This window comes from Protopterus annectens, chromosome 5.part1 (assembly GCF_019279795.1).
Source record: "Protopterus annectens isolate FY-2018-M chromosome 5.part1, PAN1.0, whole genome shotgun sequence".
Classification (NCBI taxonomy): Eukaryota; Metazoa; Chordata; order Ceratodontiformes; family Protopteridae; genus Protopterus; species Protopterus annectens.
In genome coordinates, this window is record NC_056736.1 from 614,878,852 (window position 1) to 614,905,926 (window position 27,075).

The window sequence follows — 27,075 nt, forward strand, 5'->3', positions numbered from 1 at the left end:
AACTGTCAGAAGCTTCAAATAAAAATGTATGTTCATTAATACAACAGATCAGTAAAACATATGACATAGATCAGGAAACCTTGTTCTGTTTGGAACAAGAAGCGACTGAGTAAGTGCAAAAATTTAAAGATCAAAATTTAGAAATATTTGAGGGGTATAACAAATAAATATGGACATAGGAAAGAAGGAGAGATCTGATACGGTGCAATATTTATGCAAAGGAGAAAGCCAAATTAATCAACACAAAAAAGGCAGCCCCAAAGATATTTAAAGAAAATATAGAGGCAAAGGCATCCATATATGGATCACAAAGAGGGATTGTAGAACAGAAGATTACAACTTGTTCCCAAAGTAAGGAGAAACAAGAAGAGCAGGAGACAACTGAAGAATTATGGGCATGGGAAAGAAAACGAGATTTAATATATTATAATATTTATGCAAAGGAGAAAGCAAAACTAATCAATGCAAAAACAGCAGCACCAAAGATATTTGAAGAGAAATACAACAGGATACGGAAAAGTTTACAATACAAAAATTAAGCAAACAAAGAGGAAAACCAGTAAAGAGGATTAGCAATGGAGAAGTTAAAGAAATAGAAAACTGAGGTTATGGATTACCTGCAAAGTGAAGGATTTAGTGTAGAAAATTTATCTCACATAACAACACAGCAGGATAGAGCAATGGGACACCCAAATTAAGGAGAAATCAGTGGAGAAGAAACATCTAATCGGTTGACATATGAAGATACTTTGGAGCCTCCCAAAGGAAACCAGTACAACAGTTTAGTTGGAGATATACAGCAAGGGATAGAACAGGAAACTGTGGCAACTCTGACACAGTCAATGCCGTGAGTTCCCATATGAAAGAGCAATGGATGACGCATGGTGAAACTAAAGAGAAAGTGGCACAGAAAGAAGCTGTGGAACTTTCTATAGAATGCCCGGAGGAAATGATAAACAAAGCATGTGCCCTCACTTTAGAAGAAAATGATCTAAGGGAGGTTACTTGGTTTAATAGAGATGAATATACATATTAAGATCAATGAAAGAAATAGGCTGCAGAAGGTCAATAAAACCCTCCAAATTAGAAGTTTGATAAAACAAATTAACATAGTAATTAGGGCTTTTCATAGAGATTCATGAGAAACAACAGAAGTAAATAGGATGCATTACTGTACAGCAAAATTAATAACAGATAAGGTTCTACCACAATAACACAGGGTAGTGAGGGAAAGGAAGGGGAGAAATTGAATACCATCACAAAAGTATCGAATATAGAAAACTATAAAGCAATTAAGACAAGAAGCATCACTGTTAGAAGAATATAGAAGCGGGAACAGATCAACAGAAATACTCAGAACGATAGATGTGATTAAAGCAATGTGCAGTATTATGACAGATCAGGATTTATCATGCACTGTTGCAGACAAAAACTAAAAATATCAGAACAGGCAGAAAAACTTAGAAGATACACAGATAAATATTAAGGAAAAGTATAAAATAAGCAATTTATTGATGACCCAAAAAATGTTTAGAGAGAATTGGAAAACGAAAAAAAGAATTGAAAGACCACCAAAAAGAAGAAATAGATGCATTTTGGAGAAGTATTTATGAAGATCCTGTGAAATATAACAAATATGCTAAATGGATAGGAAAAGAAAGAGTAAGAAGTTTAAATGTACAGGATATGAAATGGGATGAAGTAACAGCCACAGAGATACAAACAAAGTTAAGAAAAGCCTCTAAGTGAAAAATCCCAGGCCCAGGTGCAGTACCTAACTTCTGGATAAAAGAATTAGCATCTTTGCACAAAGGCTTAGCCATGAGTAAGAACTATTTATATGCACACCTCAAACAGACACCAACCTGGCTAACAACAGGAAAAACAATGCTCCTACTTATAAGTGAACCTGCAGGCTACCTTAAAAACTATAGAGTTGCCTTCTAACAACGTATAAACTCTACAGTGGAATTGATGCCAAGAGAGTTTATAGTCATTTAGAAGAAAACTCAATTATGGCAATAAAACAAAAAGGTAGTAAAAGAAAGTCATATGGAACAAAGGACCATTTGTTGTTAAATAAAACCATAGTAGAGAACTGTAAAAAGGGGAATAATCTAAATATGGCTTGGATAGACTACAAAAAAAGCATTTGACAGTATCCCACATTCATGGATAAAAGAGTACTTAAAAATGTATAAGATTCACCCTATACTGATAAACTACATCACAGCGACCATGAAACAGTGGCAAACCACGTTGCAGTTTAAACCAGAATAAAGGACAGATTATTATTCCAGGGATATAAATTCAAAGGGGGATATTCCAGGGTGACCCTCTGCCTTACCCTTAACCCATTAAGCTGTCTGCTTAACAGATTAGGTCAGGGCTATAATCTGGCTCCCAGAAAGCAAAAAAAAAGTGTAAAGCCTTCTCATCTTCTGTTTGTTGATGATTTAAAACTGTATAGCTCATCAGATGAGGAGCAAGTAGTCAAACCTTTTTCAGATGATTTAAGAATGTCACTTGGTCTTGATAAATGTGCAAAAGCAACCTTTAAAGCAGGAAAGCTGCAGCACCAAGAAAACATCAGTTTCGGACAAGAATGTGATATAAAAGAACTTGAGCAAGAGGGAGTGTATAAATATTTGGGAATTGATGAAGGCTCAAAAATAAAACAGGAACAATTTTGAATAAAACTCAGTAAGGAATAGTTTAGAAGACTTTAATCCTGAAAACAGAATTGACATCTAGGAACAAAGATCAAGCAATAAACCAGTTTGTTCTTCCTGTCCTAACTTACAGTTTTGGAGTGACTGACTGGCCCCAAAAGGTGTTGGATAGATTAGACAGGAAAACAAGAAGGATGATGCATGCTCAGCAAATGATTTATAAAAATCAGTGCACCGAGATTATATGTACCCTGTTCTGAAGGCGGTTTGAGCCTCCTTGAAACTGATTAAATGTATAGAGCTGTATAAAGCTGCAATTGTGGGATTGCATACACATCTGCTGACCTCACAAGACCTAAACAAAGTGAAAGTTTTGAAACATGAGGAAAATAAATCTAAGATGACTTCCCTTCTTAGTCTAGCAGAAGCATATCAAGCAGGAATGGAAATCAAACCAGAAGTATATAAAAATCAGGAAGCAACTGAATGTGCCAACAAACTAAAGAAAGAATATAAAGTGAAGAATCAGATGAGAAGGCAAGAAATGTGGAAAATGCATAAATATAGTTGCAAGTATAGAAAACTCCTGGGATAATCTCATGTTGATCAGGATGGAATGCAGGAATGGTTAAGGAGAGGCGAATTCAAACCAAAGGATGGAAGATTAATACTGAAAGGTTAGGATAGCTCTGTGCACCACTAGCATCTCTTTCAAATTGATGTGGAGACTAGAACCTCCTGTTCCCAAAAGGCCTAGGTTTGCAGAGTTCCTGCGTGGACTCCTCAGGCAATGTCTAAGGTGTCCATGGTCAAGGTTTGCTTGTGTGGACAAATGATAAAGGGAGGGCCCTTGTTTAGCGAGCAAGCCTGGGCCCACCAGAGGAGCTCCATCTTTAAGCAAGGAATTAGTGGGAGTTGGTGGTCCAAAGACTGGGAGTGCTGGCACCAGTGGTTCCTTAGCTACCACTGCAGTTTCTCATATGCAATCTGGCAAGGGGTACCAGCAGAATGCAGGAAGCCATGTATCCTAGGGCTTGCAATATTTTCCTGGCTGTGAGGTGGGTCTTGTGTGCCAGCTGTTGGAAGTAGGACTGAAGAAAGGTCTGCTTCGGAGGGGGGAGGAAGGCCATTTCTGTGGATGTGTTTAGTAGGGTACCTAGAAGGTAATCCTTTGTGTGGGTAATAGCTGGGATTTCTCCAGGTTGATGGTGAATCCCAGTGAGGTCAGTAGGGTCTTTACAAAAAAGAGATCCTATAGGAGTTTTTCCTTGGTTTCTGCCTGAATGATGCAGTTGTCGAGGTAGGAGTAAATGTGTATGGCTGTTTGCCTGCAGTAAGCAATGACTGGAGCCAAGCACTTTGTAAAGACTCTGGGAGCAGTGGATAAGCCAAAGGGCAATGCAGAGAACTGGAAGTGCTGGGACCCTGCTCTGAATCTTAGGTAGCTCCTGCAGGACTGTCTGATAGGAATATTGGGTCTATATCATAATGTCGAAGTCTGACAACTTCGAAGCACTAAAGGTTGAACTTGAATGTTCAAAGTGTCAGAACTTTGAAACATATAGCGGAGATCACCATAGAGTGCAGTAAGGGAAGATTTCCCTTTACTGCACTTTTTTGCGATCTCGGAGTTGGTATATTTAAGTAGCGGGGGGTGTAGGGGTATTTTTTTTTTGACATTCGAAGTTTTAACACTTTGAACATTCAAGTTCGACCTTAAGCACTTTGAAGTTGTCAAGACTTTGACAATATGATATAGACCCCTTCATATCTAGGGTCACTAGCCAGGCATGTGGCAAGAGCATAGGTAGTAGTTTTTGCAGAGTTAACATTTTGAATTTTGGAATCAGAAGGGACAGATTCAGGGTGAAGAGGTCTAGGATAGGGTGCCATATGCCCTCCTTTCTGGGGACCAGGAATAGTCTTGAGTAAAATCCCTTCCTGGTCTGATCCTTGGGCATGGGTTCTATAGTGCCCTGGGCATAGAGCTTTTGTATCTGATGAATAGCTTCTGCTGCCTAGTCTGCAGGGATGTCTGGGCAACCTGACCTCCTTGTTTTTTCTTTGAAATAGAATCTGTACCCTCTATTAATAATTTTCAGGACCCATAGATCCGAGGTGATGGCCTGCCAGTTTTCTAGCAAGAGGGAGAGTCTTCCTCCTAGCTTGTCTGGAGACCTGGGGGCTAGGGAGTCATTGTGAGTCCCTAGGGAAGGAAGTGGTCTTAAAACTCCCCTGTCCTGGAGTGGCAGTAGACCACTACCTAGTACTTTGTTGGCTGTGTGCCTGTGGCCTAGGGGTTCTGTCCCTTTGTCCCTTTCTTTGCATTGGCTTTGCTTGAGTGGGAAAAGACCAGTGCTTAGTAGGGATGTTTCTGCTGAACCTGGGGGGTTGCACTTGCAAAAAGTCTTTGACAGTCTGCATGGATTTGGCTTTCTTCGTAGGTTCATAGGTAGGTACTAGGCTATCTGCCTGAAGGCATTTATAAGCCTAGCCAGAATGTGTTCTTTTGACACCCCCCTTAGATTAGTTCCCTGTGCCTCTGTCCATCAGAGCCACTGAAGTGATCCCCGGGGTGAACTTTCTGTTTCCCATCCACTCATCAAGGTTTCTTTTGAAGAGTGTTAGCGAGGAGCTCTGCCTAATGTACATTGGAATCTTGTTCCAAAGCATGGGAAGTCTCTGGGACAGGAATCTATCCCTCCAGCACATCCTATTTATTGTTGTGGTGAGGTTTAGATCCCTAGAGTGTGTGTGGCTCGAGGGGATGAGGTTTTCTTTAGGTGGAGCATGTCCATCAATTCTGGGTTGGACATGGCCTTGTATGTCAGGCAGAGATCACCTCTGACTAGGCGGTATGCAACAGAGTACAGCTGGAGTTTCTTCAGTCGAGCTGCATAGGGCATCTGTTTGAGGCCAGTGATCCTCTTGGTGAGGTACATCTGTGGTCTTTCCAGCTGTTGCAGGTGTCCTGTAAGGTACATCCCAAATGGGGCATTGTACTCCATGATGGGTCTGATGAGTGATGAGTAGAGGGGCACAATGACCTCTTTTGATCTGGATGCGAACTCTTTTGTAATTAGGTGGGCCACGTAGAAGGATTTTCTAACCACTTTGGCAATGTGATTATCAAAGGTGAGATTACTATCTACTTGGGTCCCCAGATCCCTTATTACGTCTTCCGTATTTAGGGGACTACCTCCTATGTGGTAGTTTGTGGGTACTTTGTTTTTTCCAAAGGGGATGACTATGCACTTTTTGGCATTTAGCTTGAGGCCATGATTTTGACACCTGGTATCCGTCTCAGTGAGACCCTTTTGGAGTATGTCTGTGTCAGCCGGAGAGTCAGTTATAGCCCCTAGTTTGCAGTCATCTGTGAACTTGGTCAGCCATAATCCTCCTGTGCTTGCCTGTACCTCTGAGAGGTATATGCCAAACAGGAGGGGTCCTAGGATGGAGCCCTGGGGAATGCCGCTTGTAACCGGTTTAGAGTCGGACCTAGCTCCCGCAACTCTCACCATGTGGGTTCTGTCCATGAGGCGGTTGGCAACCCATCTTGTGACCTTCACTGAATGTTGTCCTCCATTTTCTTGATGACCTTCTCAGCCTTGAGGCCAGACAACTGCTCCCTTAACCAGGCATGCCTTCTGATAACTGATCCTGTTGCTGCAACCCTGGTTGAGGCTTCTAAGGCATCAAAACCACAATGCAAAAGTACTTTGCTACCTGAGAGGTAGACTGTATGAGGTCTGTTAATTCTCTGGTAGTGCTGCTGTCAGACATGGTAAATATTTCCTGTTTAATGAGTTCCAGGACATTCTGCTGAAATTTTATCATATGAAATTGACAATTCAATGCCCTCACAGCTAAAGTGGCTGAGGTTTAAACCTTTTTACCCATCCTGCCTAAAGCTCTGCTTTCCTTGTCAGCTGGGATGGGGTTTTTAGAAGAGCTAGCCCTAGCTCCCTTAGGGCCTTGAGTACTTACTTGAGGGTCTGCAGTGGGGTTTTTAAAAAGGTATTTGTGTGAGTCTTGCACCCTGTAGTATCTATCAGGTTTCCTGGGTGCTGGACGGAGAGAAGCTGGAGAGAAGGCAGATTCTAGGAAAACATCCTCTACAACATTGAGGATAGGGGGAATGGCCAGAGGCTTATGCTGAGGTCTTTTTTTAGACTGGGGGTAGTCCTGGGCCTCCCACTGAAAATGCTCTTTGAGGGTATTAAGGGTTTCCCCAAAGGAAAGGTCCTCTGGCAGAGAGGCAGACGGAATGGGGTCATCAGCACCAGAGTCATCAAATGCTGCTAAGGGCTGGTCTTCCATGTTTGACTCCTCTAGAACAAAATCAACTGATTCCTGGTCAGTGAGGACCTCTGGGGAGGTGTCTCTTTTTGTTTTGGCAGGTGTAGGAGGGTGGGGTTGGTAACCCCTGATTGGTTCCCTATTACAACCGCGAAACTCCACTTACGCGAATATGGAAACATCAACACATATTCAGCAAACCGTGAAACAGCGAATGTCCTGAAGCGTGAAATTCTAAATGTGAAATTGTCCTAGATGGCCCTTCTCCAGTATAGCTCCTTAAGGTAAGTGTGCAATAGTTACGGACCTTAGGGTTAGGGTGCGGGTTAAGGTAAGTGCATACATAGTAATATATGCAAGCTTTACTTTAGGGTTAGAAGTAGGGTTTTGTTAAGTGCATGTATGTGGTTTATTTATTTTGTTTGGGTATAGCTCCTTAACAGAAGTGTGCAATAGTTACGGACCTTAGGGTTAGGGTGCGGGTTAAGGTAAGTGCATACATAATAGTATATGAAAGCTTTACTTTAGAGTTAGCAGTAGGATTTTGTTTAGTGTATGTATGTGGATTATTTATTTTGTTTGGGTAGGTAGTATGTAGCAGGCGGTGGGGTTGGCAAACTATGACGATTCGACATTTTGAATTTCGTGGTTTAGGACGTGCGGTGTTTTTGCAGTTCGCTCAATATGTGTCGACATTTCTGTATTCGAGTAAGTGAGGCTTCACGGGTGTAATATAGACCCCCCTGATCAGACTAGTCATCAGGTCCGCTGCCTTTCTGAGCAGTTGCTGAGACTGAAAGGCAGGCTGTCTAGTAGTAGGTCAGTGGCTGAGGCCCTGGGAAGGGACCTTTTTGGGGGTAGATTTGGGCTTGGGCCTTGCTGAATCAGAAGCCTTATACAGAGCTAATTTGACCTGCAGCGTTGTTGGTCTAATTCTGACTTCAGATGTCAGTGGGGTCTCAGCGGAAGCTGGTGCCTGCAAAGCAGCTCTGGACCCAATCGCGTGAGTTAAAAGCGACATCCTGGCAGGAAGAGGCTGAACTGGTGGCGGTAGAGGCCTGCAACAGTTTGTCTGCTATCATCAGGGGCTGCAAAGGTGCCTCACTGAGTTCAGCTGTAGCCTTCCTTTGAGTAAAAGCCGAATGTTCTCTGGAGTCATCAGACGGCCTAACTTTTAGAGGCCTAACCTTATCTTTGTCCTTTTTCTTTCTAGGTAAGCCAGAAACTGCCTGAGAAACCGACACCATTTTGTATTGCTGGAAAGACTGACTAAAATGCCTCACTACAATATCAACTCTTCTTCTAATAGTACGAGAATTAAAAAGGGCACAGAACTGACACCCTGGAATGTTGTGGTCTCAGCCTAAACAAGTGACTCCTTGAGAATGGAAGTCTCGGTGTGGGATCTGCTTTCCACAACTGAGACAGTTATTAACTTTCTCTGACATTGGGTTAAGGCAAGAAAAGATTCCCCAATGGGGTACTTAGCTTTAGACATTTGTCCTCACTCTGGCAATGGCTGACCGATGCACTCGCAAAACTGCTTCTGCTTTGGGCTCCACGGCAAGAAAGACTGATGTAATGGAGTCAGATGCCTCCCTTTATAGCCCTGCTGACCTGACATCAGCTGCACTCACAAAACAGCCAACGCAGGAGGGAAACCTTTACTCTGGTATTTGGGCCAGCCAAGGGCTACACAGCAGTGATAACCCACAAGTGATGACTGCAACAATGAAACACGAAGAACATCCTGCTAGCAAACAGGTTAGCTATGTCCACAGGCTCAGTATATGTGGTATCATTAACTACCAGTTCGGCACAGATCTGAGCCTTTCATTTTAGGTTACGGATAATAGATTTGTTCTGTGTTTCACGCAATGTCCATTCAAATCCTCCAGTGACTCCCGGACATGCACATTAGCTGATTCATTGTTTAAAAAATTTGGCTTTGTTAACATTCGTAGATGTGAATTTGTGATGTTTTCATCTCATCTTTATGAGTTTCAGTGTTACAGTATTTTGATCTACTGAGGTAGATCTGTACACACACAGACACACACATGCATATATGTAAAGACAGAGAGAGTCTCTGTGTGTGTGTGTTTATATATATATATCTATATATACATACATACACACACACACACACACACACACACATATATATATATATATATATATATATATAGAGAGAGAGAGATAAGTCTGACCTTAAGGATAGAAAGAATAACACTGCAGACCCCTGTGAACCTAGATTCTTTGGAGAAAGTCTGGCATGTGAGAATGAGAGAAGTATATATAACTTGTTGCAGGATTAATATTCATGTTCATTTATAGATCTTGCCTATTATAAAAAAGATCTATGTATCTACTTTTTGGGGGCAGGAAGTGATGTATTTGTATCCTTATTGAGTCCTGAAAATCTGGAGAAAAGAAAGGATAATTTGAGGCTGCTGTTCCAGACATCTTAATCTGTAGTCATTTTTCTGTTTGGACAGCTCTTTTTTGGATTCCAGCCTACGATATTAATGCAGTGACTTAATGATTTCTGTGGCTCCATCAAAGTTTGATGGCACTGTAAACTTTGCTCAATAAGTTTTTGACAGTGTCACTGAATTTGTTGTGTTCAACAGTGCAAATCAGCATATGTATTGTACTGCAGGTACAACACTAGAAGTTATTATCCTATTATGAAGTATATTATGGGATGGGGATATCTACTTTCGACAGTTTTCTTTATTGTTCAGTATTTATTACTAGTCACACATCAAGTGAGGTAAGTCCAGTTCTTTGAAAATCTATGCATGGTATGTTTTGCTAGAGGATCAAACACCTGATTGGGACATCTAATATTAAAAATAAATATCAATAATGCAAAAAAAACCCTGACAGATAAATTATAGGTTCATACATTAGTAGTAAGCTAACTGCCCTTGCGGGCCATTTTGAGCCTAGCTAATTACCACATATGAGAATCAAACCCTGCATCTTGTGTCTATAAGGTAAGCACCTTAACCATTATGCCAACCTCCCACCCACTATACAATACATTCCAAGGATATTGAGTAAGCTTCTCCTTACTATTAGATGATGTTAATCATTAACCTCTTTCAAAAATAGTCTTGATATATATATGGGAGGAAGGAAATATCAACATGGAGTCATGACAGTCAAGTTTTTTGAACCTATGAACCTCTAAGCCACAAAGCACATTCACTGACTTGTACTGTTGCAGAGAAGCAATTCAGTGATGTGGTAATGGCAACTCCTGTTTAAACAAAACATTGTCCTCTAATTGAATGACTTCGCAGTTCTGCAAATTAAACTTTCTCAGAGAATGAATTATATATTAAAGACTATTGATTATTTAGATCAGTGAAAATATTCAAGAAAACTCAGCATGTCTTGAGTAAAAAAAATAAAAATTCCCATGAGGAAGGAAAAGTGGAAGGTGAGCACTTCCTTTTCTGGAAAGAGGAAGTTTCTTGTGTGGCTCTGGAATAAACTTCACAGGACCAGCAAAGGTGTTCCCATTGACCATGGTCCTATAGTCTGTGATAGTCCAGTATATGTGGTGCTAGCAGATTCTCTTGTTTCTGCTGATGGGCTGGACACTGAAGGAGCTTAAAATACTCTTCTGAAGATTACCAGCAGGTGAGCATTGGTGTTGAAACTGAATTAGTTTTGCACAAATCTGTGAACAAGCAAAGACACATGTAGTTGGCTTTATGGTATAAAGGGCTAAAGCTATGACTATGGCTCAGATCACCCAAGGATTAAGTAGTGACCAAAGAACACGAAGACCTCAGAGGGAGGAGATGAAAGTGAGTGCCCGCTGTCAGCTCATCTGTCTCAAGTAAAGGCAGGTGGATCAGTCTGGTCCTGTATCACCCTTCTGAGGAGGCAGATGTCATGGGAAGCATCTGGGCAGGTCATGATATGCATGTGGGCACATCAACACATGCACATAAAATGCAGACATTACAGGATGGTATTGTGAACATCTTCCGCAGTGGCAAGCATAACAGATCCATGAATTTACAGATTAAAACTGGAAAATCCCATTGTCTGCAACTCTTCATGGGCAGATTTAGAAGTTGGGACCGTTGAATAGCTTCCCATAGTGGGGACAATTTAGATGGTTCCAGTCTGTGGAAGTGAAACCAAGCCCTCAGGATGTTGAGACATGGACAGCCCCAGCATATGATTGCAGCTGAACAATGTGCCATATTTGCATGGGTAATAAATAGTCCATACAGTAAGCTCTTGCCCCACAAGGTAACAGTTAAGCTTAAGTCCAACTAGAGGCTGATAACTGGTATGCTTAAGGGAGAAAACTTACATAACAAAATAACAAAGGGAATGTTTGTAACTATTTTAAAATCTTACACAGTACTATGAAATATCACAGTGTTTATTAGGCATATATTCCTTTTCAGAACTGGTATACATCTCTTAATCAAACATTAAACTTTAATAACTTTTTTTTATAGTAGAGGGTTCCTCCCTGAGCTTTGCTGTGAAAGGAACTGAGCCTTAGCTTCATGAAGTTAAGAAACGCAATGTTTTTAAAACACTGTGTATCTGCCTATTAGAATTGAATTGGAGATCTTTATCTTAATTTAAACTTTTCCATTATCTGTTTCTCAGTCTAGTCTGCATTCCTTTATGGTGATCAGGCTTTTAAGACATATTTGAAGACTGTTGTCTAAAACCTTTTCTTATATTCTTTACCTTTCCTTGATTTGTTTTACTTGTCTTTTTTAAGCATTTCACACATATATGTTTTATCAAATTCTTTATGGCCGGATCATCTGTTCTGCTGATTGACAGCCTTTGCTTTATTAGTTGCCCTTACTTGGTACCCATCCTTGAGGTTAATAAAATCGGAATCTTGAATGTTTCAGAACACACATTGTCCCCTTGTTATGGTACACTCATGATCTGAAAATATCCCTGAAACAACTTACTGCATTTACTGAGTCTGGCTTGCTATTCTGAATGCATTATTAAAAAGCTGTGCATGTCACTGGGCACACTTGAACCAGTACGTTGAAACATTCCTGTTGTTTACAAGGGCGTTTCTAGGATCATGGGAAGTTACTAGGCTAATGCCCCTAGGACCCTTACAAGCTTAGCCAAGCTCTTGTCCTTATTTCCATGATCAGCACCTATTACCCTTATCCAAGAGGGACAACGTTGGAACCCCTGATGTGAATTTACTGTCACCCATCCAGTCATCCAGATTGCATTTGAAGAGGGCCAAAGAGGTGCTCTGTTTGACATGAAGTGAGAGTGTGTTCCAAAGGTGTGGTAACTTCTGAGAGACAAATTTGTCCTTCCAGCAGGTTTTATTAATATCACATACCAGATTTAGGTCTTTAGAGTGAGTAACCCATATGCCATTTGACTTATGGATATGCAGCATTTCCAATAAAGCAGGGACAGAGATTGCCTTGTATCCAAGGCAGAGATCACCTCTGAGTAGTCTGTATGAAACAGAATAAAGTGACAGTGATTTCAGATGATTCACATAGGACAGATGCTGAAGACCTTGAATTTTCCTTGTGAGGAACCTTTGTGGTTTCTCCAGTTGCTGCAGGTGCTTGGAAAGGTACATACAAAAAGGGGAGTTGTACTCAATTATTGACATGATGAGGGAAGAGTACAGGGAGGTTATAACTTATGTGTTGAGCAATATAGAATACCCTTCTTATCAGTCTGGTGACATGGTGGTCAAAGGTAAGGTTGCTGTCAACCTGTGTGCTCAGGTCTCTCACCACTGAGTGCGTACGTAAAGTCTTGCTATTGATGTGATAGTTAGCAGGAACAGCACTTTTATTAAAAGGAATGATAATATATATTTTGCATTGAGTTAAAGGCCATGACTTTGGCACCAATCATTTGTTTGTGTAAGACCCTCTTGCAGGATGTTGACATCAATTAGAGAGTCTATGACCGCTCCCAGTTTGCAGTCATCAGCAAACTTTGTCAGCCACAGACCTTTAGTTTTTGCTTGCACTTTGGAAAAATAGATTGCAAACAGTAGAGGTCTCAGGACTGATCCCTGTGGAACACCAGTGGCTACAGGTCTGCTGTCAAAGGTGGATTCCCCTATTTTGACTATATGAATTCTATCAGTGATGTGGTTAGTGACCCATCTAATAATATAAGGGTTGATGCCTAGTTGGCTGAGTTTGTCAATGATGCCTGAGTGGGGGAAGAGTGTCAAACACCTTGGCTACGTCCAGGTAGACTGTATGCACACATTTTCCTTTGTCCAGGGCCTCGGTGAATGTCTCGAAGAAGTCCACCAGGTTTAGCAGGCATGATCTCCCTTTGACAAATCCAAACTGAGTAGGGTCAAATGTTTGGAGATTACCTATATCTTTGTTGATAAGGTCCATGATGATTCGCTCCATGGCCTTGCAGATAAGTCTAGTCAGGCTAATAAGTCTGTAGTTCCCAGAGTCAGTGGAAGCACCATTTTTGTGCAAGGGAATAACAGTCACTGTTTTCCCTTCAGCTCGTACAAAATCAGTGCTTAGTCTATGACTGAAAAGAGTACCCAATGGTGCTGCTAATTCATGTTGAAGCCCATATAGAACGCAACCTGGGATGTTTTCAGGTCCCATAGATGCTGTGTTTTTTGGTCTTCGAGAGGGCATTTATGACCTGTTCTTTAGAGATGCAAGGTAGGGGACAGTTTGTAGGGATGTCATGGGGTATATGTGGTGGGAACAGAGGAATGAAGTTTTCACAGAACCTGTCAGTCAACAGATTAGCTATGTCTACAGGCTAAGTATATGTGGTATCATTAGTTATCAGTTTGGCACAAATCTGGGCCTTTCATTTTAGGTTACGGATGTAACTATAGAATACCTTGTGGATATCCCTTGTTGAGGAAGCTAATTTGGACTCATAGCTTGCTTTGGAGGACTTCACAAGATATCATTTACAACACCTTGATAAAGGGAGTTCTGGAACTTTGTACACAAACACATTTCTGTGTTTCGACAAAAATTTTCCATCTTGGTCCTTTATCCATCTATTACTAGACTTTTTTTTAAATTTCCAAGTCTTAAGGTATTTTAAGATTTCGAATCTTATGTTAGAATTTTTGTTAAATCTAGTGCCATATTTAAAATTTATAGTATCTGTAGAGCCCCAAGGGAAAAACACACTGTACGTATTCATCTTTGGGGGCTACAGTATCTCACAGACTTATTCAAATTTATGTGGGGATGGCATTGCACTTCATTAATTCAAGAATTACTATTAGTGCATCTAATTTTTTCATTTAAGACAAATAATACGCATATGTAACAATGAACTCTGCAAATACAGGAAGCATATTGACACATGAAACTATTTATAAAAGCAGTCAAGTGACTAAATTTAAAAGTGAAAAAAATTAATATGGTGAAAGATAATACCTGTATTATATGGGACATTTAGCAGCTGACAAGGACTGTTGACTGACTGATAAACTGGCTGGATGAATCAGTGATAGTGGTTAGTAGCCAGCTTGTTCTAAGAGTACATCCTCATGTAAGATTTGTGATAGTTCTTGGAGAGACTGAGTAAACAGGACAGAGATCCTAAGGCGTGACACTTAATTTGGAAGGTGCTGACAATCAGCCTTCCTTTTGATCTATTGGCCAGTGTTTCCTCACATGGTGAGAGCTGCTACTGCCCAAGAAAAGGGGACTAAAGAAACAGAAATCTATGAATACATAGGGGATCTAGCCCAAAATATGTAGGCAAAAAGTAGGAAAATATTTACAAACCTCAATGTTTCCAAGTGTAATGAGAATTATGCAAATTACCTGGAAAGAAAACATGTTGGCGCACACAGATCTTTTCTTTCAAAAACATTTTTATTTTGTTTTCATTATTAACATACACAAATGTACACATAAATACAATAAAACAATAACAAAACTATTTACAATATTTACATTCATCCATGATAAACAATCATTTTATCCATCAGAAGTTATCACTATTTGTTCAAAAGGTTTTCCAATTTTTGCATGCTATTTATTATGAGTAATGTTATGAGTTCTATAACAAATGGTTTGCAGTTCTTTTTTACAAACAACTTTTGCTAAATTAATAAAATCTTTAAAGACCAAATCTTCTTTACTTTTCCAGTTCAAAGTTATAACTTTTCTGGCAATTGCAAGAATTGACCAGAGTAACTGAATCTGAGATTTAGGTATTACATTAGGTATAATGTAATGAGTTAGAAATATGACAGTTATCAGACCAGAAAGCATTTACAAAATATCTGAAGTCTTTTCAGTACTGAACAACAGTTCTACATTCAATAAACATGTGAACCCAGTTGGCCTCTAGTAAGTCATCACATTTCCAACATTTACTTTCACTGTTTTTGAGTATAAGATTTACTTTATGTGGAGTATAGAAACTTCTATTCATAAATTTCCATGTATGCAATCTCCAATATAATGGAGAAGCGGTACCATACATAGATTTCCATAACAATTTCTTGTATTCATCAGATATTTGTTTTCCATTAATCTTTACATAGTAATTCCAAAAATCTGAGTCAAACTTTAGTGTGTCTTCTCTTAGTATCTTCTAGATAGGTGAGATACTTAATTTTTGATCATCTGTCTTTTCAAGACACCTAATAAAAAGCTGGATCAAACTAGGTATAGATTCAGTCTCTAGGTTGATTGATACTCTCATTTTGTTTTCTATAAACTGCTGTAATGAGTGTATAAACAACCAGCTGTCTTGACTATTATCAAAACTACATAAAAAACAGTTTAGTGGTTTTAATACTCTTATTTTCAATAAACTGATGCCAGAATATCAAGTTATTTTCCTTTAATTTTTGCATCACATTGATGTTAAAGAGTCTAGGCAATCAGGGGAGTATGCTATAGGGAATATAATAAATAGGAAATGTTTAATGTAATTACAATCGATTATATTTTTAAAGTTATTAAATATTTGATTTATCCCATAAGAAAAATGATCAAGCTTCTTATTAAATAAACACAATTCACGTAAAAGCCAATGAACTCTCCTTATTCCATATTGCTCCTTAAATTGATTTTCTATAATTCTGACATCAGTTATATAAATCTCATATATTATTTCCCAGCCAGATATATAGGTAGGTGTGATCCAATGTAATATTATATTAGTTATAACTGATTTGGAATAAAGATCTAAGCTAGGGAATGCTAGCCCATTACTGTTCCAAACTGTAATGTGCCATGTATATGCAATCCTAGGTTTTAAGGGGAACCATAAAAATTTAAGTAGCATGGAATCTAATTTTTTAAATAAGTTTTTGAGAGTGGGTAGTATCAATGACTATATATAAAACAAAATTTTAGGTAAAATTATCATTTTAATTAAAGAGAGCCTATCCTATTGTGAAGAACATTTTATTCCATCTTTTAATTAGCTCACTAATGGTGATAATTAAATTATCGTAGTTTAGTTTAATAGATTCTTTCCATGTACTCTTTATACTGACGCCCAAATATTGTAATACGTCATTCTCCCAATTAAACAGGCTATTCTCCCTCAGGTTTTTGCTGATATTTTTATTAATTGGTAATGTCTTGGATTTATTATGATTAAATCTAAGCCCTGAAATTCTTTCAGACTTGCTTAAAGTATTTATAACATCATGCAAAGAACCAATATCACCCAACGTTAACAACATGTCATCAGCAAATAACTGTATCTTAGGACAATAGTCCTTATTAACTTGAAAGCATTTTATATTTTGCTTGTTTCTGATATATGTAGCAAAAGGTTCCATTGAAAGTGCAAACAATAATGGTGACAAAGGACAACCTTGTCTAGTTCCCTTGAAGATTTCTAGTGGTGAAGATATACATGATCCGATTTTCAGATATGCTTGTGCTCCACTATAAATTTTCATTAATAAGTAGACAAAATCTCAGGAAATTCAAAACCAATCAGATTCTTTGTAGACAAGATTAACTAATAGATGAAAAAAGTTTTTTCTATGTCTAGGATAATTTTTTTTTTTTTTTATTTGCATATATGTCTATGCGATAGTAAATTAATAAATGTTATCTTGTTTTTTTTTAATAATGAACCCTGTCTGATCATTATGTATTAGATAAGATAATATTTTCTTTATCCTATTAGCTAATATTGTCATGAGCATTTTATAATTAGTGTTTAGTAATGAAATTAGCCTATATGAATCACAAAATTTGGGGTCCTTATCTTGTTTTAATATGGGGAGATAACTGAATATTTCCATGATGGGGGGGGGGGGATTATACATTTTTGCCTAACCATAGTAAAGGCACTCATCATTTTCTTTATTATATATTCAGGAAAAATCTTATCTAGTTCAGGAATTATTCCATCCAGTCCTGGAGCTTTATTGTCTTTTACATTTTTTATTTGCTCTTTCACTTCTGTTAGTGATATTTGGTTATTTATAGGTTCATAGGTTCATACTAGGCTATCTGCCCTAGGGCACTTATAAGCCTAGCCAGAGTGTGTATGGCTTTCGCCACCCATTTTAAATTAATTTTGCTATGCCCTTTTTCGAGGTTAGTATACTGCGCTTCTGTCTAACAGTGACACAGAAGTGATACCCGGGGTAAACCTACGATCTCCCATCCACTCATCAAGATTCCTCTTGAAGAGAGTCAATGAGGGACTCTGCCTAACCTGGACTGGGATTTTATTCCAGAGTGAAGGGAGCCTCTGGGTTATGAATCTGTCCCTCCAGCATGTCCTATTTATTTCAGTGCTGAGGTTTAAGTCCCTCGAGCGTAGCTCGATGGGATTTGGATTTTCTGAGGTGCAGCATGTCCATTAATTCCGGGTTGGACATGGCTTTATAAGTCAGGCACAGATCACCTCTGAGCAGGCGGTATGCCACTGAGTAGAGCTGGAGTTTCTTTAACCGACAGCATACGGCATCTGTTTGAGCCCTTGATCCTCTTGGTGAGGTACTTTTGGGGTCTTTCCAGTTGCTGCAGGTGTCTGGTAAGGTACATCCCAAAAGGGGCATTGTACTCAATTATGGGCCTGATGAGGGATGAGTAAAGAGGCACGATGACCTCCCTGATCTAGATGTGAATCCCTTCATGATTAGGTGGGCTATATAAAATGTTTTTCTAACCACTTTGGCCACGTGGTTGTCAAATGAGAGATTGCTATCAACTTGGGTCCCCAGGTCCCTAATTACTTCTTCTGTACTTAATGGATTACCACCTATGTGGTAATTTGTGGGCACTTTGTTTTTGCCAAAGGGGATGCCTATACACATTTTGGTGTTTAGCTTGAGGCCATGGCTCGCACCAGTTGTCTGTTTCCATGAGGCCCTTTTGGAGGATGCTTGTGTCAGCTGGAGAGTCTATTATGGTGCCCAGTTTGCAGTCATCTGAACTTGGTCAGCCACAGTCCTTCCATGTTGGCCTGTACCTCCGAGAAATATATACCGAACAAGAGAGGTCCCAAGACTGAGCCTTGTGGGATGCCACTTGTAACTGGTTTGGAGTCTGACATGGCTCCAGCTATTCTAACCATGTGGGTTCTGTCCTTGAGCCAGTTTGCAACCCATCTAGTGACATAGGGGTTTATATTTAAGCTGGTGAGCTTATCTATAATGCCCGAGTGGGGTATTGTATCGGAAGGCTTTGCGAGGTCCAGGTAGGCTGTGTGGACCACCTTCCCTTGTCAACGGCCTTGGTGACTGTTTCAAAGAAATTGACCAGGTTTAAGAGGCAGGATCTGCCCTTAACAAAGCCGAACTGGGTAGGATCCAGTGTCTGTAGGTCCCCAATATCTTTATTTATAAGGTCCATGATGATCCTTTCCATAGCTTTGCAGACTAAGCTAGTGAGACTTATGGGGCGATAGTTTCCAGGATCCGTTGAGGCACCACCTTTGTGGAGAGGGACCACTGTTGCTGTACGCCACTCTTTGGGTACATATCCTGTAGTAAGGCTGAGATTGAACAGTAGTTTTAGGTTTGGGTTTAGCTCTTCTTGGAGTTCATGTAGGACGCAGCCCGGGACACCGCCTGGTCCCATTGATGCTGTGTTTCTTGCTTTGGAGAGGGCAGCTCTTACCTGAGTGTCTGAGATGTCAGGGGAGCAGCACTCTGCTGGGATAGATATTAGCCCTTTGGTGGGGAGGGGGTTTGCGCTGAACCTGTCAGCTAGGATGTTGGCAATGTCTGTGGGTTCGTGTATTTTTGTCATTTTGGACTAATTCTGAGCATATCTGGGAATTCCACCCAGGTTCCTAACATAACTAAAGAAAGCCTTGTGATTATCCTTAGTGTCCTGTGCAATTTTTCTCTCAAGCTGGCCTTAGACGATTTTATGAGTGCCGTAGTTTTTGCTAATACTGATCAGAGATGCCTTCCCTTTTTGGGATTTTGCTCTGTCATGTAGTAGCTTCCTCCTTCTATTGTATAGTTTGTTTATGGCTGGGGTCCACCAGACAGGACGTCTGCCTTTGGAGGATTGGGTCTTGGTTTTATTTGGGATTGCATGATCCATGCATTCCTGAAGGTGTTCATAGAATGCGTTTATAAAGGATTTTGTGGTCTGGGCTGTATTATCCAGAGGCCCAGGGGCTTTGAAGGATTCCACCTTGGTTTTGAGGAGTGTGAAATTTGCTTTAGAGAAGTTTTTCACTGTGGTTTTCTGGGCATGGGGTGGGGTCGTGATGTGAATATCCAGTGAGATTAGTTTATGGTCTGATCTTGCCAGTGAGGGATACACTTCTGGTCTGGAGCATAGATTCCCCATGTTGGTGATGATCAGGTCCAGTATGTTTTCCCCTCTTGTGGGAGTGGTAACAAGTTGTTCCATAGCATTTGAGTTTATAAATTCTAGGAACCTTTGGGCTAGGGTGTTGGAGCTAGAGTAATGCTCCCAGTCTATGGTTGGGTAGTTGAAGTCACCCAATATAATGGTGTTTGGAGACCTTCATATTTTCCAGTGTTCTCAGGAAGGCTGAGTGGGGTTCCTGGGTTTGAGAGGGTGGTCTGTAGCAGGCTATAAACTGGAAGGCAGTTTTACCCACTGTTAGTTGCACATGGATAGTCTCTGATGCTTCGTGTTGTGCCACCAACCTGGAGGTGTGGGTATCTTTGACGAATATTGATACTCCTCCTTTTGTGGTTCGTCCAAGTTTTGGGGCGAAAAGCATGGTATGAGGTATAACCTGGTAGTGCTGGGGTGCTCTCAAGAGCCTTGAACCAGGTTTCTGTTACTGCACAGATATCGATGTTCTCCATGCTAAGGAGAGTTTCGAGTGCATCTTGAGGTTTAGACTTCATGCTGAGTAGCATTACTCTTAGTTTCTTATCCCTTGTGATACCTATGGAGGTGGGTTTGTCTTTTGAGCCTTGCCTAAAAAGGCACTATGGGGCTAGCAAGAGCCTTTGCCAATATCCAAAGCCCAGGGTGACAGGTGCAAGCCGTCCCTAGCTAAGCATCGTGGCTTGTCGAGCATGTCATCCCAGGCTGACAGGCATTGATCCCCTTTGAATGACACCAATACTTAAGCCAATTGTTGAAATTGATAATCTTGTCTTCATACTGTGGCATCATTCTTGGTGAGGGTAAGATGCTACTCAAGGTCAGGGTCATACCGGCCTGGGCTACATGCCCAGAGAGCTCCTCTATGTCTCTTTTCATATAGTCCAGGGAGGTACGTCTCAGGTCATTCACACCAGCATGGACAATGACTGAGTCATATTTGTACTTGCCTTGGAGTGACCTGAGTGCTTGTGTTATGTGGCGGATCCTAGCACTGATAGGCAGCTCACCGTGACCTTCTCCTTGTTCAGCCTGGTGAGTCGGACGTCAGTGTGCCTGATGATAGAGTCACCTATTACAAGTGTATCAGGTGTGTTGTTTAGCCTTAAGGGCTGTGACTGTTCGGCACACTGGCTTTGTGAGCTATGTGTTGCATGTGTTTTGTTTTGGGGTAGCGGTTGCTTGGGTGTCTGCTTTGGAGGTCTTTGCTGCTTAGGCAGATTTTTATTTAGAGCCTCCAAGTATGTTTTTGTGTGTTTATGTGTTTGGTTTGCTGTCGTGGTAGGTCTATGTGAGACTGGAATTGTAGTGAGTGTGGTTTCCTTCTCCTCCTGACTGGTTACGCCAGTACTGAGTTGAGAGAGCTTGGCCTCCAGTTTGGCTATATGGTTGCATCTCTCACATGTGTTTGAATTTGTTGGGAGGAGGAGAGGGTTGTCTGTGTACATTAGGCAGTTGTAACATTGCCTCAGGATTCCCAGGTTCACCAGCTGGACCGGAGAGGAGATTGACAACTGACCTTTGGACATGCTAGAATAGTATTGGGAATTCCTTTATAATTGAAAAAAGGGCCAAATGGGAACAAGTTACTCAAGGGGAGTTTGTGAGGGTGTAGTGCTTTTAATTTTTTTAGTGCTGACTTGTATAATTGCTTTAGTGAGCAAGTGCTAGGCTTTAGCATAGGAATAGGGTGTTTATTATGAGAACTAGATCAGTTCCAAGGCTCAAACCCAAATAAGCGGCGCTGCTCGATGAAGCGGTATGCACAAAATCACGCAAAGCCACGCTACAGCGGGTTTTATACAGGCGGACTTGAAAGAGCTAGAAATTGGCCCAAAACAGCCAACAGACTACCAGATTCCTGTGCTGGGAACACTCCTCCAGGGACAGATAGCCTGCTCCTAGCTCCCCACTGCCACTGGTGAACAAAGAAGCCTCCCTCTATCCAAGAAAGGAAATGGCAACACAGGAACTTTCCAAAAGTCCAGAATACAGCAAAGCCTGTATTTGGACTACTCTAGGTCAGGAAAGATGGGAAACCAGGATAACTTTTTTTTTTTTTTTTTGCAACAAACAGCAGGAAATTGCAATAAATATGTAACACAAGCTAGCGCACTTGAGTGCGTAGCCTCAACAAGTAAATGCAACAAACAGGACAAACTTTAAAAGTGCAGGTGCAAAAACAACTTTAGACAGTTTAAAACAGTTCAAGAAGCAGAAATATTTGCAGTTTAGCTAGATCGGACAGTCGCCCAGGTAGTAGCAGGAAAAAACACTTTTATCAGGTTAGCAGTCGCTCTTTTAGCCTCTCTGCTGCTAGCACCACTCTGCAGGACCACGAGGAGCTTGGCTGAGTAGTAACAAGTGCAAAAACCTCGCCAAAGCGGGTTTTATACAGGGGGATTTGAAAGAGCTAGAAATTGGCCCAAAATGGCATAGACTACCAGATTCTTGTGCTGGGAACACTCCTCCAGGGATAGATAGGCTGCTCTAAGTTCCCTACTGCCACTGGTGAACAAAGAAACCTCCCTCTATCCAAGAAAGGAAATGGACAACACAGGAACTTTCCAAAAGTCCAGAATACAGCAAAGCCTGTATTTGGACTACTCTAGGTCAGGAAAGACGAGAAACAAGGATAATTTTTTTTTTTTGTTTTTCTTTTTTTCAACAAATAGCAGGAAAATGCAGTAAATATGTAACACAGGCTAGCACACTTGAGTGTGTAGCCTCAACAGGTAAATGCAACAAACAGGACAAACTTAAAAAGTGCAGGTGCAAAAACAACTTTAAGCAGTTTAAAACAGTTCAAGAAGCAGAAATATTTGCAGTTTAGCTACATCGGACAGTCGCCCAGGTAGTAGCAGGAAAAAACACTTATCAGGTTAGCAGTCGTTCGTTTAGCCTCTCTGCTGCTAGCACCACTCTGCAGGACCACGAGGAGCTTGGCTGAGTAGTAACAAGCGCAAAAACCTTGCCAAAGCGGGTTTTATACAGGGGATATCATTTAATATGTTATTTTGTTGCATTGACACCTTAGTAGTTATATTTTCTTGAATAAATGTATGTATTACATTATCTGTCTCCAAAAGTGGTATGTTATTATTTATATCTTTATAATAGTTTTTGAACACTTCTAATATGCCCCTTAAGTTAGATGTACTCTTAACTGAACCATCACATTTATATTTAATCTCATTATTAAGACTTTGATTGTTTATTTTTTTTTTGGATCTTACCGCTATTTTATGTAGATTGTAATTTCAATTTTTCCAGGTTCATGGGTACCTTATGTTTCAGAACTTCTAAGTATTTTTGATTTAACTTACTAATTTGCTACTTTGTTGTTTGGTTTTACATCCATTTTTATCTTGTTTATGTTTTCTTTTAAGTCTAAAAGTTCTTTGCCCCACTCTCTCCTTTTATAAGGTACCAAGATTTTATTCTACTATATATATATATATATATATATATATATATATATATATATATATATATATAAACTTTAAAGGTGTCCCATAGTATAGTATGTCACTTCACCATTATCATTTGTTTCCATAAACATGTCTATTTCTTTCATTATCCATTCCCTAAAGTCGTTTAACTTAATTATGTAAGCAGTAATTCTCTGTAGAAATCTTAAATCATCTATATGCATAGTTAATGTAAAGTTTATAGCATTATAGTCTGAAAGTGGACAAGTCATTATAGATACGTCACTTATTTTAGAGTATATATAATTTGATACAAAGACCTTATCAATGCTTGTTTGTGTACCAAACAGATATGAATAGTGAGTACAAAGACCTTATCAATGCTTGTTTGTGTACCAAACAGATAAGAATAGTGAGTACAAAATAAGGAATAATGTTCTCTTAGACCATGTATATCTTTAAGGTTCATCTGGTTTGTAAAGTCATTTAACTTCTTAGCTTGAGATGTTAGTTTTATGTTACCATTTTTGGAAGTATCATTGCCTGATAATAGGCAGTTTAAATTACCTGTTGCTATAATTTCCCCTTTTGCATTTAAAGTAATCAGGTCCAGATATTTGTCAACATATTTAGTACTTAGTCCTGGTATCCAGTAGGTATTAATCAAAGTATAATACTTCCTACTGATTTCCAAAATAACTATGCTTAGTATCCCATCTTTATCTGAAATTGTATCTATAATTCTTGGCATAGTATAAGTATTTTTCCATAGAATAAGAGTGCCCCTTCTCTTTGTCTTAAAACATGAATCAGCCAGAATGGTATAGCCATTGAATGAGTATTTTTGTAGGTCTTTTTTTAATAGATGGGTTTCCTGTAAAAAGATGATCTGGGCTTTATGCCTTTTGATATATTTAAGCAAACCAACTCTTTTGACATTATTGTTCAAACCATTAATATTTAATGATAAACATTTATAAGCCATTGATTATAATGTGTATGTTGTTACTTACTGAAAGACCTTTCTTCCGTGTTGACTTGAAATCTACTGAAAACTTACATCATGGATGCATAACATGTATTAAGTGCTAATTTCAAAAACTAAAACTATTTACAAACACATAAATGAAATATAAAGTTTCTGGTTTAGTTAAAAACTTCCAAAGACAATTGCACTAGGTCCACAAAGATTACTTGCAAAACAAACAATAGACCTGGGAAGGCATACAATAAAGCTCATAGACAGTCAAATTCTCTTCCTTTAATGTCGCAATTGAATGCTTTTTTAAGTAGAGGAATTTTCTCCAAAGGTTTTCGTCATAGAAAGTATATTTTATGAAATTATTAAAGGTTTTAGGTAAACATCAATTACATGCATTACAATGCTTTGTGATAGGTTATGTCTTAATTGGGATTGGTATAAATACTTATGTTTTTTCAGCCCACATCTGATGAAGTTTTACAAATAAAAACGTAATTCAGAACGTTAATGCAGAGCTTTGTTTTTGTGCTTTGGTTGTGATATTAAAGGAAGAGAATCTGACTGTCTGCGAGCTTTATTGTCTATTGTTTGTTTTATTAGTTAAAAACTTAACTAAACCATCCATCCACCACCTCTCCAACACCAAAAGACACAAATTATCCAGCTCTACTTAAAATATAGTATAAAAATGAAAAGCATTATAAAAGCAACTAAAGAATTCTGAATCCATGAAATATACATCAGAATGAGAGTGTTCAATATAACTGAAGCTATATGAATATGTCACATATTATAATAGCACCTCTAATAAGTAGATATGCCAGAAATACACATCAAATCATAGTATGTATAAACATTAGAAGCTAAAGGTTGAGAAGATTGTCAGTATTTCCAAGACTTTTCAAGAAACATCAGATGATGTAACCATTTTGTCAGTCATCTAATATTTTTCATGTAAGGATCTGTTGAAAAAAAAAAAAAAAAAAAAAAAATATATATATATATATATATATATATATATATATATACACACACACACACACACACACACACACACACATATATATATATATATATATATATATATATATATATATATATATATATATATATATATAAAAACACTTATTACAACATAACTATTATATTTTTACAATTATGAACATATTACTCATGTATTAACAAAAAAGGCTCACAACCCTCTGTTTAGTTACTAAAGGTTTAGTTATATAACATAAGTCTGATGTTAATATGCACAATGAGTTTTGTAACGCAGCTCCTAGTTCACTTGATGTCATTTAGTTACTAATAGTGTCAGTGAATTTGCAGAATGTATGCATCTATAAAAGAATATAGGTATTTTCAAAGGAGTCAAACACTTCCATCAGAATTAATCACTTACCATTTAAAGTCTCTAAGTGATGGATAACAGAATTTCAAGAATAAAGAATTTTAGATACAACCATTTAACAAGTTCAAAAGTCACATGATGTCATCACTGTTGTTTCCTCAAGCTGCAGCTTCATAAACTTGTTAAAAAGTATCTAAATAGGCTCATGCATAGCAGAGGTTGTGAGGAAAAAAGCATTTTTGGTGGGAAATTCAAGTCTTGAAGCTTTTAGAGTTTATAGAAAGCAAAAACACTCGAGCTACCTTGTCAGTGGCATGTCATGAATCTCCACAATGAGAACAGTCCCACAGACCACCAGTTTCCTCACAAAACATCAGCATCATGAAAAAATTAACCCTTTCCACAGCTATTTAGAAAAAAAAAGAACCTAGTGTGTATATATATATATATATATATATATATATATATATATATATATATATAAATGTATCTAAACAGAGTCTAAAACATCTAGTTAGAAACACTAATCAGAAACACCTTCTTACCCCACCACTGACCCACTAGAAAAAATGTACTTTAGTATTAAGTCAAATTATACTATTGCTGAAGAATTAGAAGACATATATCATTAGTAATTATTTAAAAGGGAAACATATGTACAGTATTTATAATGGGGAAAAGAGAGGAAAGGAACCGTAGTAACAAAAAAGAGTAGGAAGAAAGAAGAGAGAGAGAGAGAGAGAAATGTTATTTAAATACTCAGTACTATACACAATTAGAAGAAATAAATATAGAACAGAAAAGAGAAAGTTAATAATAAAGATAATTCACATTACCTTATAGTATAGAGATTTTCCAGAGTCAAATATATTATGATTCATAAAACAAAGCATTTAAAATTAGAAGGAATTTGTTAATTTGTCCTTTAGTTTCTTAGTTTTGTTTGTTCCTTCCTTCACGGGTCATCCATTTTTTGTTGCCTGCCTCTTCAAACTCTGGGATGACCATTCCATTTCTTCTATGTCCGACACTATTTTCTTCTTTTGGATAAATTCTACTGCTTCTTGTAGGGAATCAAATATCTTCACTCCTTCTGACAAGGTGATTTTTATTTTTGCAGGAAAAAGAATTTGAGCTTTAATATTGGCTTTTTTCAAGGACTTAATTAGAGGAATACACTCCTTTCTTCTGGATATGACTTTGGAGGTGTAGTCATTGTCAAGATGATTAACTTTTTCACCCATCTTGATAGGGGAATTAATCCAAGCTGATTTTAGCACTAAGTCCTTGTCTTGTGAGGAAAGAAATCTTACTATTATAGACCTGGGGTTAGATGAACTCAGAGATGAAGATGGATTTGCCAGGGACCAATAAGCCCTCTCAATTCCAAAATAGAGGGATTCAGGCATGTTTAGTGCTGATGAAAACCACATATTGATGAACTGAATCCTATCAAGACCCTCTTCTTTCTCAGGAATTCCATATATTCTTAAGTTATTCCTCCTTGATCTACTTTCAAGGTCTT

At 38.8% G+C, this 27,075-nt stretch overlaps 1 protein-coding gene across 7 annotated transcripts in view; it reads right to left on the bottom strand.

Annotated features, from left to right (window-relative positions):
• Positions 1-27,075, bottom strand: part of FRY (FRY microtubule binding protein) — a 2,210,679-nt gene that overhangs the window by 1,002,075 nt on the left and 1,181,529 nt on the right. The gene's annotated exons all lie outside the window — the stretch shown is intronic.